The sequence below is a fragment of the Xenopus tropicalis genome, chromosome 8, assembly GCF_000004195.4.
Source record: "Xenopus tropicalis strain Nigerian chromosome 8, UCB_Xtro_10.0, whole genome shotgun sequence".
In the NCBI taxonomy this organism is placed as follows: Eukaryota; Metazoa; Chordata; class Amphibia; order Anura; family Pipidae; genus Xenopus; species Xenopus tropicalis.
The window spans coordinates 19,496,844-19,515,901 of record NC_030684.2 but is presented as its reverse complement, the minus strand read 5'-3'; positions in this window follow the sequence as shown (position 1 = coordinate 19,515,901).

Here is a 19,058-nt window from a genome sequence, read left to right as displayed (position 1 = left end):
AAGATAATCTGCATCAGCTGATATGAGACTGAAAGCGAGGCACCGCTGATCATCACTTCCTGGTGCAACAAAAAATAATCCAAACAAACTTCTGGATACTCCAACATATTAATTGTGTAAAGTCACCTTTATTACACATTTGAACATGTCTTGCCACAAAGCCCTTGGTTCCCCCTAGATATGTCCCCCAGTGCGCCAGTAATCTTGTGCCCAGACTTCTTAATGTCTAACCCATGTAACTTGCCCACAGGAACACTGCAGGGCACAGATAACACCCTTAGTTACACATGTAACAAGGGACCAAATCTTATACAATCTCCCAGTATCAGGGTTCCTAAAATCCTTACATCTCATCATATCGTTACATGCTGTACAGTTCCTGCAGGACTGAGAACCATGCACCTTAGGAGTATGTGCAGTAAGATAGTTGGAGCCAACGAAAAAACTACATCTCTCTCATAACTGGGGCAGGACAGACTGCCATAGATACCTGCGTACTCACTACTGTTCAGAACCCCATCATCGCTTGTTTATACAAATATCTTATATGTCAATCATGGTGTGAATATGGGCAAGGGTTAAATACAAACACACAAAAGACTCAAAAGCTTTGCACCAACACAAATATATTCCAATAAAAGGCAATCTTTATTAATATCATCCACAGGATATATGGAACAGACTGCATTAAAAACAAGAAATACACCTGATCCCTCCCCCAAACCAAGTAAATATCAGGGCATATATACGCACCCTCAATCAAGATCACAGCTATGAACATGCCGTTACACACGGTTGCAATATTGCAATAATCAAATAAATAAAAGCCACATGCCCCCACCACTCATCTTATAAACCTCCCTATAACTGAATCAACAAAACATGAAAATACCCAGTGCCACAGTAAGGGCACACTTATCTCAGTACAATAGCTCAGAGGCAGGTGTAACATAACTGGGGAAGGTGCCGCTCACTCCATACATATCGCTGCCCACGCAGCTTCGTCAGGAGTAGCAAGCGCCACACTGAACCGACTATAAGTAGTAAATGTGAGGGGAGTGTAACCCACGGGTTAGCAAAGTGTGCCCTTTGGAGTATCCATGTCAGCAGCGCACACATTCTATCTGTGCATGTACTCTGCCAGGGATATTCTGTGCATGTACGTCCTGCCAGGGAATATTGCTGTGCATGTACACCTGCAGGGAAATTCTGTGCATGTACGCCTGCAGGGAATATTCTGTGCATGTACAACTGCCGGAATATTCTGTGCATGTACAACCTGCCAGGGAATATTCTGTGCATGTACGTGCCAAGGAATATTCTGTGCATGTACGTCCTGCCAGGGAATATTCTGTGCATGTACGTCCTTCCAGGGAATATTCTGCGCATGTACGTCCTGCCAGGGAATATTTCACATGTACATCCTGCGCGGAATATTCTGTGCATGTACATCCTGCCAGGAATATTCTATGCATGTACGTCCTGCAGGAATATTCTGTGCATGAACGTCCTTCAGGGAATATTCTGCGCATGTACATCCTTCCAGGGAATATTCTTTGCATGTACGTCCTTCCAGGAACATTCTGCACATGTACGTCCTTCCAGGGAACATTCTGCACATTACATCCTGCGCGGGAATATTCTGCGCATGTACATCCTGCCAGGAATATTCTGTGCATGTACGTCCTGCCAGGGAATATTCTGTGCATATACGTCCTGCCAGGAATATTCGTGCATTACGTACTGCCAGGGAATATTCTGTGCATGTAACGTCCTGCCAGGGAATATTCTGGTCATGTACGTCCTGCCGGGAATATTCTGTTCATGTACGTCCTGCCCGGGAATATTCTGTGCATGTATCCTGCCGCGGGAATATTCTGTGATGTACGTCCTGTCCAGGAAATTTCTGTGCATGTACGTCCTGCCCGAATATTCTGTGCATGTATCCTGCCAGAAATTCTGTGCATGTACGTCCTTCCAGAATATTCTGCGCATGTACGTCCTTGCAGGAATATTCTGCACATGTACATCCTCGCGGGATATTCTGTGCATGTATCCTGCAGGGAATATTCTATGCAGTTACGTCCTGCCAGAATATTCGTGCATGAACGTCCTTCCAGGGAATATTCTGCGCATGTACATCCTTCCAGGGAATATTCTGTTGCATGTACGTCCTTCCAGGAACATTCTGCACATGTACGTCCTTCCAGGAACATTCTGCACATTGTACATCCTGCGCGGAATTATTCTGCGCATGTACATCTGCCAGGGAATATCTGGCATGTATCCTGCCAGGATTTCTGTGCATATAGTCCTGCCAGGGAATATTCTGTGCATGTATACTGCCAGGGAATATCTGTGCATGTACGTCCTGCCAGGGAATATTCTTCATGTACGTCCTGCGCGGAATATTCTGTTCATGTACGTCCTGCCCGGGAATATTCGTGCATGTATCTTGCCCGGAATATTCTGTGCATGTAGGTCCTGCCGGAATATTCTGTGCATGTACGCCTCCAGGGAATATTCTGTGCATAGACGTCCTGCCAGATATTCTGTGCAGTAGTTCCATCAAGCGCATGTGTATATTACTGTGCAGCTCCAGCAGGATATACGTGTGTGTCTGTGTGTGAATTGTACCACAATATCCTATTAGGCGCATACAGGCACTGATATTTCAATCATTTAAAGGTCAACTTCCCCTTAATAACAGTGGAACAATCTACAGCGAAACCAAGAATGCCGCAGGGTCATTTATAAGCGGAAGTGCGGCATACAAAGTGCCATTTTAGGCCATTTAACGTAACCATGTTGTATTTTAGCTCAAACACCGCATTTTTACCCCCCACAATTCCACATGAGCCGGAGACACAACTGCGGCCCAATGGCGCCACCATCTGAGAAAGCAGGTATGCGCTCAAAACTGAGGTGCAAGTCCCGCTAACGTGCCGGGCTAAAGGGAAGTGCTGTGCCCCTACAGGGTCCCGGTACCACTGGAACCAGGAGCCAATACTTTAAGCTGATAGGAACGTTCACTATTACTTTTATCAGTGTGATCCCCTAATATGAATGCCAGGGCGCTACTGCAGTTTGGTGCCGGTATGTACAGCATTTACATAAGGGTTCCGGCCTTACAGAACTCCATCACAATAGCGCATACAATTTATCCCATAGGTCACTTTTAGCTACTGCAAATAAATGCACTACTTGCATTTATGTAGATAAGTTCAAAAAAATCCCAAGTTTACCCAAGAAGCCATATTTTTGACACTACACGTTAGGGAATCTGAACGGGTTAACCATGTCTCTCTACTCCAAACTACTAAGTTGCAAAACTTTCTATAAATTAGCGTTTTGAAGCAGCACCTAAACATCACGTTACAGCTTACATTTTATACCATTTCTCCTTAAAATGAATGCAGCGCACGGGGCCCCGAAACATTAATTGCCTAATGTCTTGAGATTCACTTAGCTCACTATCCACAGTTACACTCTGTGCCCCGGATACCATCTTGCTTACTTATACTCACTATCCCACAGTTACACTCTGTTACCCCTGATACCATCTTGCCTTACTTACTCACTATCCCACACTTACACTCTGTACCCTATTCCATCTTGCCTTACTATACTCACTATCACAGTTACACTCTGTACCCCTATACCATCTTGCCGTACTATCTCACTATCCCACCATTACACTCTTACCGATACACTTGCCGTTACTATACTCACTATCCACAGTTACACTCTTACCTGATACCATCTTGCTTACTATACTCACTATCCCACAGTACACTCTGTACCCCTGATTACCATCTTCTACTTATACTCACTATCCCACACTGACACTCTGTACCCCTGATAACCCACTTGCCTGACTATACTCTACTATCCCACAGTTACACTCTGTACCCCTGATACCATCTTGCCTTACTATAACTCACTATCCCACAGTTATACTTGTACCCCTGATTACCATCTTGCCTTACATACTACTATCCCACAGTTACCATTTGTACCCTGATACCATCTTGCCTTACTATACTCACTATCCACAGTTACACTCTGTACCCCTGATACCATCTTGCGCTTACTATACTCACTATCCCACAGTTACACGCTGTACCCCTGATACATCTTGCCTTATTATACACTATCCCACAGTTATACTCTGTACCCCTGATACCATCTTGCCTTACTATACTCACTATCCCACAGTTACACTCTGTACCCCTTAGGGGAAGTTTAAAAGAAAAGATTTAAAAATACCAGTGGGGGGGCTCCTATGCCTCATTCTGCTAAAGGTGACTGAACAATGTAACGAGAAATTAACACTGCTGGGGGCTGATAAAAATGTAGGTAAGGTAAATAGGGTGAGGTAAATCCAGTGTGTTGCTGCCAGAGGGCGTTAGTTGAAAAATGAATGTTAAAATCTGTGCAAAGAGTTGAGTGGGTTCTGCGGCAGGACTTAAATTGGTTAATTATCCTAATTGGGCTAAAAAACATACAGGGAGACATAGATACAAATATGAGGCAACCAACCTACTATATAAGATATCTACTGTACTGTAATGATTGAAGAAGTAGAATATTGCTTTGCTCCAAAGGCACAATGCAACAGCATGGCTAAAGCCCTCAGCAGCTCCGTATTATAATATTCTTATTCTCTATAGCCGAACAGTCCCTCACTTGCTGTGCTGAACTATGCTAACGTTCAGCAATAGCAACTAAGGATAATGAGAATACGAGCTGCTGAAGCACAGATGGGTCAGTGAGCTCTAATCTTATCAAGGGTTAATAGTGCCATGTCTGGGGCAAGGCAAAGAGGCTTTGTAAATGTGTAGCAGAAATATAAACTAATACAAAGCCTCTTTGCCTCTGCCCCAGACATGGCACGTATGAACCCTTGATAAGATTAAGCTCACTGACCCATCTGGCATTCAGCAGCGCGTATCTATTTCCTTATTGCTATTGCTGAAGTAGCATAGTTACCACACAGCAGATGAGGACTGTGTCGGCTATTAGGAATAAGAATAATTATTAATACGAGCTGCGAGGGCTTTACCATGCGTTGCATTGTGGCCTTTGGAGCAAAGCAAATATTCTACTTCTTCAATCATTCAGTACGTAGATACTTTATATATAGAGTTGTTGTTGCCCTCATATCTGTATCTATGTCTCCCTGTATGTTTTTTGCCCATAGAATATAAACCAATTAAGTCCTGCCGCAGAACCCCCCCACTACTCTTTGCACAGATTAACCTATTCATTTGTTCAACTAACCCCTCTGCAGCAAACCACGAGTTTAACTCACCTACCTTTACCTTACCTACCCATTTTTATCAGCCCCCAGCATGTTAATTTCTCGATTACACAATTGGTCAGTCACCTTTAGCAGAATGAGGCATAGAAGCCCCCCCCCCCCCCCCCCCCCTGAGTATTTTTAAATGCTTTTCTTCCCCTTTAAATTCCCTACAGGTACAGAGTGTTAACTGATGTTAGTGATATAGTAAGCAAGATGGTATCAGGGGTACAGGAGTATAACTGTGGGATATGAGTAGATAAGCAAGATGTATTCAGGGTACAGAGTGTAACTTGGATGTGAGTATATAAGGCAAATGTATCGGTACAAGTGATACTGTGGATATGAGATATAGTAAGGCCAAGATGAATCAGGGTTACGAGTGTAACTGTGGGATAGTGAGTATTGTAAGCAAGATGGTATCAGGGTACGAGTATAACTTGTGTGGTATAGTAACAAGATTGTATCAGGGTACAGATGTAACTGTGGGATAGTGAGTTATTAGTAAGCAATGGTATCAGGGTACAGAGTTAATTGATAGTGAGTATAGTAACAAGATGGTATCAGGGTACAGAGTGAACTGTGGATAGTGAGTATAGTAAGGCAGATGTTATTCAGGGTAACAGAGTGTAAACTGGGGATAGTGAGTTAGTAAGCAAGATGTATCGGGTACAGAGTTAACTGTGTAGTGAGTATAGTAAGAGCAAATGGTATCAGGGGTATCAGAGTGTAAACGTGAGATTAGTGAGTATGTAATGCAGTGTATCAGGTACAGAGTGTAAGTGTGGATAGTATATAGTAAGGCAAGTGGTATCAGGGGTACAGAGTGTAACTGTGGATAGTGAGTATAGTAAGGCAACGATGTATCAGGGGCACAGAGATAATGGATAGGAGTTAGTTGTAATCCTAGCACATTTAGGCATTAAACTGTTCGGGCCCGTGGCGTGCATTCATTTTTAAGAAAATGGTTATAAATAAAGCTGTACTGATGTGGTTTGCTTGTCAAAACGCTAATTTTAGAAAGTTTTGCAATTAGTAGTTTGGTAGAGAGACATGCTTACCCCGTTCAGATTCACCCTACGTTATGTTCCCAAAATACATTGGCTTCTGGGTAAACTTGGGATTTTTGTACTTTACTCTACATAAAATGCATTAAGTGCATTGATTCAGTAGACTAAAGTGACCTATGGGATAAAATTGTATGCGGCTATGGATGGAGTCTCTGTAGGCCGGGACCCTTATGTAATTGCTGTAATACCGCACAAACTGCCAAGTAGCCCCTGTTCAATATTTATGGATTCACATGATAAAGTAAATAGTGACCTTCCTATCAGCTATAAGTATTGGCTCCTCGGTCCAGTGTACCGGTCCCTAGGGCACAGCATTCCTTTAGCCCGGCACGTTCGGACTTGCACCTCAGTTTTGAAGCGATACCTGCTTTCCCAGATGTGGCGCCATGGGCCGCATTGTGTCTCCGGCTCATTGGAATTTAGGGGTAAAATCGTGTTTTGAGCTAAAATACAACATTGTTACTTAAATGGCCTAAAATGGCACTTTGTATGCCGCACTCCTTATAAAGACCCTCGCATTCTTGTTTCGTTGTAGATTTGTTCCACTGTTATTAAGGGGAATGACTTTTAAATATTGAATATCAGTGCCGATGCGCCTTAATAGATATTTGTGGTAAATTGAACACAGAACACTGATATCCTGCTGAGCTTGCACATAATATAACCATGGTTGATGGAACCTACATGCACAGAATATTCCCTGGCAGGACCGTATATGACAGAATATTCCCTGGCAGACGTACATGCACAGAATATTCCCTGAGGACGTACATGCACAGAATATTCCGGGCAGGATACATGCACAGAATATTCCGGCAGACGTACATGAACAGGAATAATTCCCGCGGCGGACTACATGACCAGAATTCTGCAGGACTACATGCACAAATTCTGGCAGTACTACAGCACGAAATATTCCCTGCAGAGTAATGCACAGAATTATGCCTGAGACGTACATGCACAGAATATTCCCTGGCAGGATGACATGCAGAATATTCCCGCGCAGGAGACATTGCAGATTTCCCTGAAGGACGTCATTGCAGATGTTCCGGAAGACGTACGGCAAGGAATATCCTAAGAGTACAGCGCAGAATATTCCCCTGCAAGACGTTCATGCAAAATATCCCTGCAGACGTACATGAAGAAATTTCCTGCAGGAGTACATGCAAAGAATTATCCCGCGCAGTTAACATGTGCAGAATATTCGCCTGCAGACTACATGCGCAGAGAATTCCCTGAAGACGTAACATGCACAGAATATTCCCTGCAGAATGCACAGAATTATCCGGGCAGACGTACTGCACAGAATATTCCCTGGAGGCTACATGACAGAGATATTCCCGGGCGGGATAATGCACCAAATATTCCGGGCAGAACGTAATGAACAAATATTCCCGCGCAGGACTACATGACCAAATATTTCCTGGCAGGGACGTAATTGACACAGAATTTCCTGCAGTAGTACATGCACAGAATATTCCCTGCAGGACTATATGCAGAATATTCCCTGCAGAGGTCATGACCAGATAGCCCTGGCAGATGAATGCGCAGAAATATTCCCCCAGGATTACATTGTCAGATGTTCCTGGAAGGACTACATGTCAGAATGTTCCTGGAAGGACGTACATGCACGAATATTCCCTGAAGGATGTACATGCGCAGAATATTCCCGGAGACTTCATCACAGAATATTTCCCTGCAGGACGTAATGCAAGAATTATTCCCTGCAGATGTACATGCACAGAATATTTCCGCAGATTACATGTGCAGAATATTCCCTGCGGCTACATGCGCAGAATATCCCTGAAGGACTACATGCACGAATATTCCCTGGCAGGACGTATGCACAGAATATTCCTGCAGAGTACTGCACAAATATTCCCTGGCAGTTGTACTGACCAAATATTCCCTGCTTTACATGCCACAAATATCCCTGCAGGACGTACGATGAAGAATATGCCGCTGCAGTTGTACATGACAAATTTCTGCAGAGTTACATGCAAAATATTCCCTCAGCGTACATGCAATTAGAATGTGGCGCTGCGACTGGTACTCCAAAGGGCACACTTCTAACCCGTGGGTTACATCCCCTCACATTTACTACTTATGTCCGGTCGTGTGCCTTGTACTCCTGACAGCTGCGTGGCACATAGTATGAGTGAGGCACCTTCCCCATATGTACACTGCCTCTAGCTATTTTACTGAATAAGTGTCCCACTTACTGTGCACTGTATTTTTCATGTTTTGTTTATTCAGATAGGAGGTTTATAAGATGATGTGGGATGTGGCTTTATTTATTTATTATTGCAATATGAACACGTGTGTAACGCATTTCAATTGATCTTGATTGAGGGTGAGTTTATATGCCTGATATTTACTTGGTTGGGAGGGATCAGGTTATTTCTTGTTTTAATGCATCTGTTCCAATTATCCTGTGATATATATAAATGCTTTTATTGGAAATATAATTTGTTTGGTGCAAAGCTTTTGATCTTTGTGTTTGTATTTAACCTTCCATATTCCACACCATGATTGACATATAATATCTTGTATAACAACCGATGATGGGGTTCTGACAGTAGTTAACGCAGTATCTATGGCGTCTGTCTGCCGCCATTATGAGAGAAAATAGTTTTTCGTTGCTCCAACGATCTTACTGCACTTACTCTAAGGTGCATGTTCTCATCCTGCAAGACTGTACAGCATGTAACATATGATGAGATGTTAAGATTAGACCTGTACTGAGATTGTATAAGATTGTCCTTGTTAAATGTTAACTAAGGGTTTAATCGTGCCTCCAGTTGTTCTGTGGCAATTACATGGGTTAACATTTAAGAAGTCTGGCACAAGATTTACTGCGCACTGGGGACATATCTAGAACCAAGGCTTTGGAAGACTGTTCTGGTATAAAAGTACTTTACACAATTAATATTTGAGTATCCAGAAGTTTGTTTGGATTTTTTGTTCACAGGAAAGGATGATCACTGCCTCCTTTCAGTCTCATATCAGCTGATGCAGATTATTTTGTGTGTATAACTGAAGTGCATGATAAAGCCTTTATTGCAGCAACGTGCTTTATACTATTAAAATGATTGTGCACGTACTCATTTCCCATAAATCCACACTAGGCAATACGATTGTTACGATTCTGCCAAGTGAGTAAGTCACATCTTGATTTGAATTAATACTCAAATCAGTCTGTCCGATTCCACCCCTGGGCTGCTGGAACAAATTCAATCCACTCAGATCACTATAGATTCCAATAACAGGAATTTTGGTGAGACGATTCCTTTTTGACAAGTGTTGTGAGAAGTGATAAAACTCCTATAGTAACGGTCATTTTACATTAACTTTTAGTATTTTATAGAATGTCCTATTTCAAGCACTTTCCATTGTCTTCATTAATTATTTTTTAATTTTTACACTATTTGCCTTCCACTTCTAATCTTCCAGCTTTTCAAATGGGTCACTGACCCGAAGCAAATACATTGCTCTGTCTGTTAGTTACAAATATAATTAATATGGTATTTTTTATAATTTTACTATTCAACCTCTCCCATATATTCATCTTCATTTGACCCACTGCATAGTTGTTAAGGTAAACCAGACCCGAGCAACCAGATAGCTACTGGAAATTCCAAAACTATAGAGAGCTATTGAAGAAAAGGTTTAAACAATGAAGGACCATAAAAAAATGAACACCAATGCAATTGCCCAGTATCAATGGCTACATCAGAATAAAAGTTAATTCAAAGTTGAACTACCCCTTTAAGTGCTACATTACGGAGAAAAGAACTGAGCCCGGTTTAAATAGCCTGAAATTGGTCCTGTGTGATTGGGAAACTAAGTAGTCACCCTGCGCTGCCCAATAAAATAAGAGATGAATTATTATATAGAGCTGTCAGGTACCCTCGCTGAGCTGATTGGCCTGCTCACTATAACTACAGTATTTTAAAAACCTTTTGCCAATCCGCTACAGTTTGGGGCACGCTCTTATGACTGTTTCTATATAAACTTGGGGTTAAAATGATGATGTTATTTATGAAATGTTATAATTACTATTTGTTGCTTAATTAGTAGGCGGCCAGCCACTTTGTTAATTTTTTCCACAAGATTCACCTTTGACCCTTTTTCTCAAGACCATGTATACATACTTTGCGGATTCGCTGTTCCCCCTAACCCCTAACCCTCTAACCCAGGTTTTCAACCTTTTCTTGGCCAAAGGCACACTTTTGCATGAAAAAATCACGAGGCACCCACCCATTTAAAATTTTAAAATTTAAACTCTGTGCCCAGCAGCAGCCCCCTAAACATTGGTGCCAGAGCAGGGCCCCCCTAGTACATTTGGTGCCCAGCAGCATCCCCCTGTAACATTGTGCCAAGAGCCACCCCCATACATTGGTGCCAGCAGCATGCCCCGTAGTACATTTGCAAGGCAGTGCCTAGACATTGTTGCCCAGCAGCATGCCCCTGTACATTGTCCAAGCAGCCCCCTTACATGGCCAAAGACAGTGCCCCTAGTACATTTGGTGCCAAGAGCAGTGCCCCCCCTATACAATTGTCCAGAGCAGTCCTATACATTGTGCCCAGCAGCACCCCGTTAATTTGGTGCCCCAGCATGCCCAGTACATTGGTGCCCAGCAGCCAGTGCCCCCAGTACATTGGTGCAAGAGCAGTCCCCCTAGTACATGTCCAGAGGCAGTGCCCCATACATGTCAAGAAGCAGCTGCACCAAGTACATTGTGCCAGCAGCAGTCCCCAGTACATTGTCCAAGAGAGTCCCCTAGTATATGTGCCAGACAGTGCCCCCGAACATTGGTGCAGCAGCAGTCCCCCATACATTTGGGCCAGAGCCAGCCCCAAAATTAAGGCATATAATCAAATAAATCCAGCAAAAGGTTTTACAAAGTTATAAACAGATGGTAATGGACAGCAGGTTCCAGAGCAGGCCCATCTATTCTGTGCCGTATGCATGCGCTGTAAAAATATACACATTACGGAGGAATTATTATTCAGCCCGAATCTATGTTACGTTCAGTCTGACTGGCCGCTCTTGATCACACAGCACATAAAGATTCCAGAATTGCTCCAGTCTTCTCGTATTCTGTTCATCTGTGATTAAAAATCCCGGCGCTCCGTGACTCTGACACCCGAGGCCACGCCTCCCATCCCTACACCTCCGCCTATCACGACTTACACAGGCCACGCTCCCACCCCTCCGACTATTCGGCGCGAATGTCCCCACAAAGCCACCTTCCCAACCCTCCGCCTCCTATCCCCACCCTCCGCTCTATCAAGCGCCAGTCCACAAAGCCCGCCTCCCAACCTCCGCCTCCTATCCACCTCCGCTCTATCGGCCCTGTATCGCAAGCCACGCCCCTCTTAAAATAAGTACGTCCCCCTTGCCATTTTGACTGCTTAGTAAGCCTTGACCGCCTTCTACGGGCACACCAGGTAACATCTCGGCACCCACTAAACCAAGAGGGCTTCAGTTGATCACCGCAGTGTCTGCTGTTAATGCTTCCTTTCTCGTCCCCAGAGCCGCCCAAGCATTCCTGCCTGCAGTCCTGGACCCTCATTGCTGAAGCCTCCTGTGCCAGGAAATAGAAAGGCCTTTTCACATATACACACATTTTTCACACATTCATGCATTTACACACAATACAATTCACAAGTTAGCTTTTATTTGCTTTCTATTTGACCACTAATCACACTGAAAACATTTTATTTGTATTTCATTGATTTGCCTGATTGATTGATCTTTTGATTTACACAGTTTATGCTTGCATTGTGTTAGTTTTTTTTCAGCATAACCTTTGCAATTTTTGTAGTTTTGTCGAAAGAAGTCCTATTTTGAATTCATCAGGAATGTGTCTCCTATATATATGGTTTTCGATCTCTGTACAGTTAGGGCAGGGTAGGGGAACCATGCTCAGGAGCCAATGTGTCTTTTGATGGCTGATCTGACTCCGCTGCCAAATCTTTAATAAAAAATATATAGCGGGGTGTGGCCAAGCCTCGGTGAGATAGAAGACGTATTCTAAGCCTTAATACACTCTTCTATCGCCGGAGCGGCAGCACCCTCATGATAACATAGTAAGTTCAGGTTGAAAAGAGTAGTCCAATCACGTTCACCATTAATGCCTATATATAACCTGCCTGTCTTAGAACACGTTCTTCTATCACCGAGCACAGGCCACTCCCATATAACATGTAAGTTAGTTGAAAAAAACGTATGTCCATCACGTTCAACAATAATACATATATAACCTGCCTGTCTTAACACGTCTTCTATCTGTGAGACAGCCACGCCCCTCGCAATTGCATCGCCATCCTTGTACCCGCCCTACCTTCCCGCAGCATCCGGCCAATCATATTGTTATGCTCTCACGAATTACATTTTAATATGTGGTGTTATGGCTCTCTCAACCAAATTCCCAAACCCCTGGTTAGGGGGTCTTACTGAACATAATAACTTTGTCAGGGAACTCTGTTTGCAAAACTGAGTTTGCAGGTTATAAATGCAATTCATTTGGGGTCCGTACATAACACATACGTTGGTAAATCTATGATATTGCCCATCAAAACTGTTTTCAGTAACCTTTGGCATTTCAATTTTGGAGATTTGCCTTTTGCAATACTGTGCAAATAATTGCTTGGCCAATTGTAACAAAATTGCTACACTTTAACTCTGTTTGCCGGCCCCCCCCCCCCTCCCCCCCCGTTGTATGAGCTGCAGACTTTTTGCGAAGTACGTTGAGACGTTTTCTGCAGCGTCAAAATAGGCAAGTCCTGGGTTAAAAGAGGCAAGGTATATATTTTGGTTGTGAGTATGATTCCTTTGCCCCTAATCTTTTTTTTCCCTGATGAAACCCTTACTGGGTTGAAAACGGTCGGCTATAGTCGTCATGATGTGATTGTGTATTTAATACATTGTCTTTTGGCATTTACTTTTCTGAGTGTGGCAGATTTTTGCTCTTTTATTATTTTTTGAGAGTTACTAATGGTATTCTTCCAATGTTTGCACCTCCATTATTATTACAAGAGAAGTGCCGCTCTTTACATTTTTTGTATACTTTGATGGCAGGAGGACAGAGCTCCGTGCCTGCATATTCTTTACTCTACACAGCTTTTCGTACTGTGTAGGGAAAGTCCAGTCTAGACAAGAGTAGGATTGGATGGGTTAAGTTTGACTTTTCCCCAGCCTATCCAATCCTGTGTGGTTTTATTCCCCCTACATTATAACGGAAAGCTGTGTAGAGTACAGACATGCAGGACCGGAGCTCCTGTCCCCTTCTAGTTCAGCTCACTGACAGCAGGAGGCCAGCTTAACCGTAAGTGCAGGACGCCCGGCCCCCCTAACACCCTAAACAGTCACCAGACCCGGAATGCCCAACTGCACCGCCCTGGACAGACTGTTGGCAGGCCCGGGATCACCATGGTTTCGGGTCCTGCTGATCCAGTCCAACACTGAATGCATGTTAAGAAATTGTGCAAGAAAATGAGCCAAATTGCAACATTTTAAGGCAATTTTCAGGAAATGCAGTGAAAACAACTAACTTTAAGAAAACTTGTTCAGTTGGTTAGTTGGGTTAAAATAATATTACCCATTGGTTTGCTGAATGTGTACATTTTCAAAAACTAAAATGTGCACCTTGGACCAAGGTATTCCGATAAGGGCTTTTACTAATTTGGATCTCCATACCTTAAGTCTACCGTGAAAAAAATCAATAAAAACATTAATTAAAACCCAATTAGAAATTGATTTAAATCCAATAAGATATTATATTTGTGGGATCAGTTACAAGGTATTGTTTTATTTACACAGAGGAAAAGAAACAGTTTTAAATTCTGAAGTAACAGTATGGGAAATCCCTTATCTGGAATCCCGTTATCCAGAAAGCTCCGATATGGAATGCCATCTCCATAGACTCATTTTAATGAAATAATTCAGATTTAAAACTGATTCCTTTTCCTCTTAGTAATAAAACAGACTTGACTGATCCCAACTAAGATATATTAATCCTTATTTGATGCAAAACAATCCCATATGGTTATTTTACTGTTTATTGATTCTTATACTTAAGGACTTAAGCTAATTTAGATCCAAATACGGAAATTACCCCTATCCAGATACCCTTCCCGAGCATCTGGATAAATGGTCCTATACCGTATTTGATTAAAAGTCTATGGGAATGGCTTCCGATTCAGAGCTTCTGATAATGGGTTTCCTGATAAGGGGATCCATACCTGTAATTTTTTCAACACATTCATGTGGTTATGAATTAGGAAATCTAAGCATAAAATTATATGCCACCAAGGTGTATTTTGGTCTCTATAGTGCCGTGTATTTTGATGAAACCTTGCAATTGGAGATCAATCTTTCAGTGGACCGAACATCGACTGCAGGGTAACGTACACATATGCCTCCCACTAGCGATTACTTTATTGTCTGTGGAAAGCATTCAGGACTTTAACCAATTCTTTTTTATTTTTCATTCTTTTCTTCACAAACTGCTTTTATTTCCACCTTTTCCCATCAAGCCCAAACCGTTAGGTCATGCTTTCCACACTTTACCTTCTGTTTCGTTTATTCACTAACCTACCTTCTTTTTGCTAGCTGTCTTTTTACACCCCTGTCCTCCTTATTTGCCTCTTCATCTGAGATTCCCATTGACTTGCTAGCTGTTGGCCAGTACGCCCATTGCACACTTCCAGCTGAAGTCTCCCAATCATATGCGCCATGTTATGCAGAGATTAAGTAATGCCATACTTTTAGGTGAACTGATTAGAGCCTGAATTTGCACAGAACTTTGACTTGTAGGTAAACTAGACCAAGATGTGAGTTGTGGAGCATCTTGGATTGTCCTGTTATTCTCTGCTTTGACCACTGCTAAGCTTTGATATGTGGATTTATTTTTGTAACTTTTCCGTATTTCTTCATTTAATTTATTTTCACCATCTCTATTTCTGGTATGTTACCCCCTACCAAATAATTTACCCCCAGCTCCCCAATATCCAGAATAAAGACACACACAACAGCTTTTGTTTAATCTGTGTAAAGTCACAGCTTTATTGTAAATAAAAATTGGGTTTTTGGTCCTGAGAAGCAACCCTACAGAAGCTGAAAGAGCAATCGCTTCATGAGGTGAAATTCCTTCCGGACTCCTTAACGGCAGTCGAGATTGCTCCCAGGATCAATGCCATAATGAATCAGGCAAAGCGGGGTTGAGAGAAAAGAAAGCATATGGGCAGTACACATGAGCGCCATTAGCTGCTAGGTATGGATGCATTCCCTTCATTCCATTGGACCCAGCGCCCGCAGACCCGGCTGTGCAGTCTGTGGGATGGAGTGGAAAGAAAAGCATCGTATACCAAGTAGCGTTAAGGGTGCTTCTGTGTATAAAGCCACATTGTGGGTGAATGAAGAGGCACCACTGGTGGATCTGTGTTGAGAGGAAGGGAAACAGATGGGAATATGGCAGCCATTAAACCACAGTGAATGCTGCATTCCATTCCGACCCCAGGCAGTCTGCAAACCCCGGCTTTTGCAGTCTGAGGGACGGGGGTGAAAGAATGCAGGTCCATTCAGTGCATAAGTACTTGTGTGTATTTAGCCATATTCCTTTTAAGTGACATGAGTGACAGAGCCGACAGAATGGAGAAATATCAGTAGAAATTACACTATAAATAACAGATGAAATATGGATCATGATGGCTGCTCTGTGTCCTGAGGTTGGTGTCGGCCACTTCCCTGTACTGTCTCTGTCCCGCTGCAGGGATATTCAGCTGTAATCCCCTGATGTCCACTCCCCAGTATGGTACTGCTTGCCCCTGCTGTCGGCTGTGACTCACGTGTGTGTGTGTAAATATGTAGAGGGGGTGTGGGGTATGTCATAAGGGCATTTTTTGGTGGGGGGGAGGAAAGACAGACATGTCAGTGGGATGAAAGTGTTTGTCTTTTTATCTAAATGTGTATCTGTGCCAGTGTGCTGATATGTGTGTAGGTAGGTTAGAGGAAGAAAAAGTCAGAGAAGCCTGTCCTGTTCAGTTGTAAGTCAGAAAATACTTATGCGTGGGATTTCTTCCAGTCAGGAGGCTTTCAGCACAGGTTGCACTCCATTCCCCGACAGTCCCTTGGGGAGCTGGTTTAAGTTAAGTCAATGTTAGTTAATGTTAAGTCAGTAAGCAATGTGGCAAACATATGCATGAACACCATGCTAGCTGCTAGGTGAATGCTGCATTCCCTTCCATCCATTGGGCCCCAGGCAGCCTGCAGATCCCGGCTTTCTGCAGTTTGAGGGATGAGGTGAAAGGGAATGCGGTGTCTACCGAACAGCTAAAAGGTGCTCCTGTTTATGGTGCCACATTGGTGAATGACACGTAGTGCTGGTGAAAATGCGGTAATTGTAAGCTGCTAGGTGAATGCTGCATTCCCTTCCATTCCATTAAACCCAGGCAGCCTGCAGACCGCTTCTGCAGACTGATGGATGGAGTAAAGGGAATGCAGTGTTATTTTTATTTTTGGTCTTTATTGCCCATTTTTAGAAAAATATTAAGTGCAAGTACAATTTAGGATGCATCTTTCTATAATTGATTGATAAACCAATTTCAATGGGCTGGACATTCTATGGGTTCTATCAGGTTGTCAAATTAAAGCACCTGTTTGCTTACTGGTTGCATGGTCAGTAACCATGAGCTCTGTAAAAAGAAAATACCATAATGCCACCCTCCTGCACAAAACCAAGACCGGTGTACATGCGCAGTTTTGTAACTATCAGGAAGCTTCTGCTGAATTGGCCTCTCCGATTTCTCAAGTTTTCATGATGCTAAAGACACAATAGAGGCTGCCTCGGGTAACCAACAGTTAATGAATGGGGGGAACCGAGTATGACAAATACGCCCCCTTATTTATGCCCCGTCCTCCCCCGATGGCTGCCGCCTTCTGTTGTTTTTAGTGCTTCATTCCTAAGGAGAGATTGTTCAGAGTTATTCATGTTGTTGGTGAGTATATAATAATTCTGACATTTGTTTGTTGTTACTATTTGCATTTAAGTTTTTGTTATTGGGTGTTCTATATCACAGGTCCCTTTGCTGCTAATTTAAAGGTTAACTACAACTATGTAATAATATGTAAAAAAATGTTTTCCCATCTCAGCTTGTTTATCTTTCCGATAATTTAGCCCAGTTTTTGACCCCTGCCTAATACAATCCAAGCCTTATTATTGGCGCTTTAGTTATCACAAAGATGTATGTAGGAAAGCAAGAGAATATTGTATGAATGGGAGCAGTAAATGGTTATAGTCTGCAGCATCATGTGAAATATTGAGAATGAGCAGGTCCATTACCTCTATGCAGGTGTTGTGCAAATTTCTCTGCACCCCCTTTCACCCCAGATACTCTCCAATGAAAGGGTGTGAGAGAAGTTGCCTTGCAGAATCTTCTGATGGGTCTCTCTGCAGGCACTCGGAAATGAAGTAATGGAACTCGTCGCTCCTGGAAAAAAGAAAGGGTTGCAAAATTATATTATATATTATAATTGTTCATGTTACATAATGTCTCATTTTTCCAGAGTTCACTTGTTTAACAGACTGTTAATAGAATCAGCACAGCCAAGTTCCCTGTATACCCATTATCCTCTGTTTAAAGTGCCTCACTGCCCAATCACAACCACAGGCAGATAAGGACTGTTCAAGACAGCAAGAGGGGGTGAGCTCATTCCTTTCTAGGCTTAAGTGCTCTGCCTTGATTATTAGGGAACATTTCCCTGATACCGAAATACACTGTCCTCTCTGGTTTGGCCAACATCATAGCCTGGCTTGTATTGCTGCCAGATATCAGCCCCAAATCTTCTAAGTCAAAGCATCCACAAAGTATTTGCATTTGCGCCTTCAAGAGCTACACGTGTACCACATCACCTTAACCCTTATTTCAGCCCGAACTGGGACACTAAATAGGCCCTTTCATTTCAAACATAGAGGCCCAAACAGCCCCCCACCAGCCCAATAAATAGTGACTGTCTATTGCATCTTACAGCATTTACCTGCCCTCACTTCTTTCCCATTTATCCCTTCCCCATCCTTATTTACCTCATATCCACATCACCATAACTTCTACCTTTTCCTATTGCCCACCTTTCTCTTTCTCATTCACACACACTCATTACACCCTTCCATGTTCCCGCTCCCCCTAACTGCCTAATTCCATTTCCCTACCCTCTCCACCTCTTGTGTGTTTCATTCACCCCCCCCACCACTGTCTTTTCTATATTAGTGAAAGCGACTCAAATTTGCCCCACGATCGTAATGATGGGACTGCCCCGCAATTATCCTTCTTGATCAGCTTTTCTTGCGGAAGTTTGCTGAATGCTAGGATGTAAAGATACAACACCAAAAATAATACATGACTGATGAATACAACAAATTGGGTGAATTACTTAAAATTCAAATTTTTCAGCTTTTTTCAAATCCTGAAACTCAGTTGTGTACGTGTTGTTCCTATGATTAATGTTTACAAAAAAATGGAATTAGTTTTATACATACATACACACACACTAGGGTTTACTTACGGAACATGTCCTTCCGCCATTTCAATGGTGCCATGCGAGTACCAGATGTCAGCCGATATTAAAATATGGGGAAAGACAGTTATTAGAGAAAAGAAAATACACAGAGTACATGAAATTA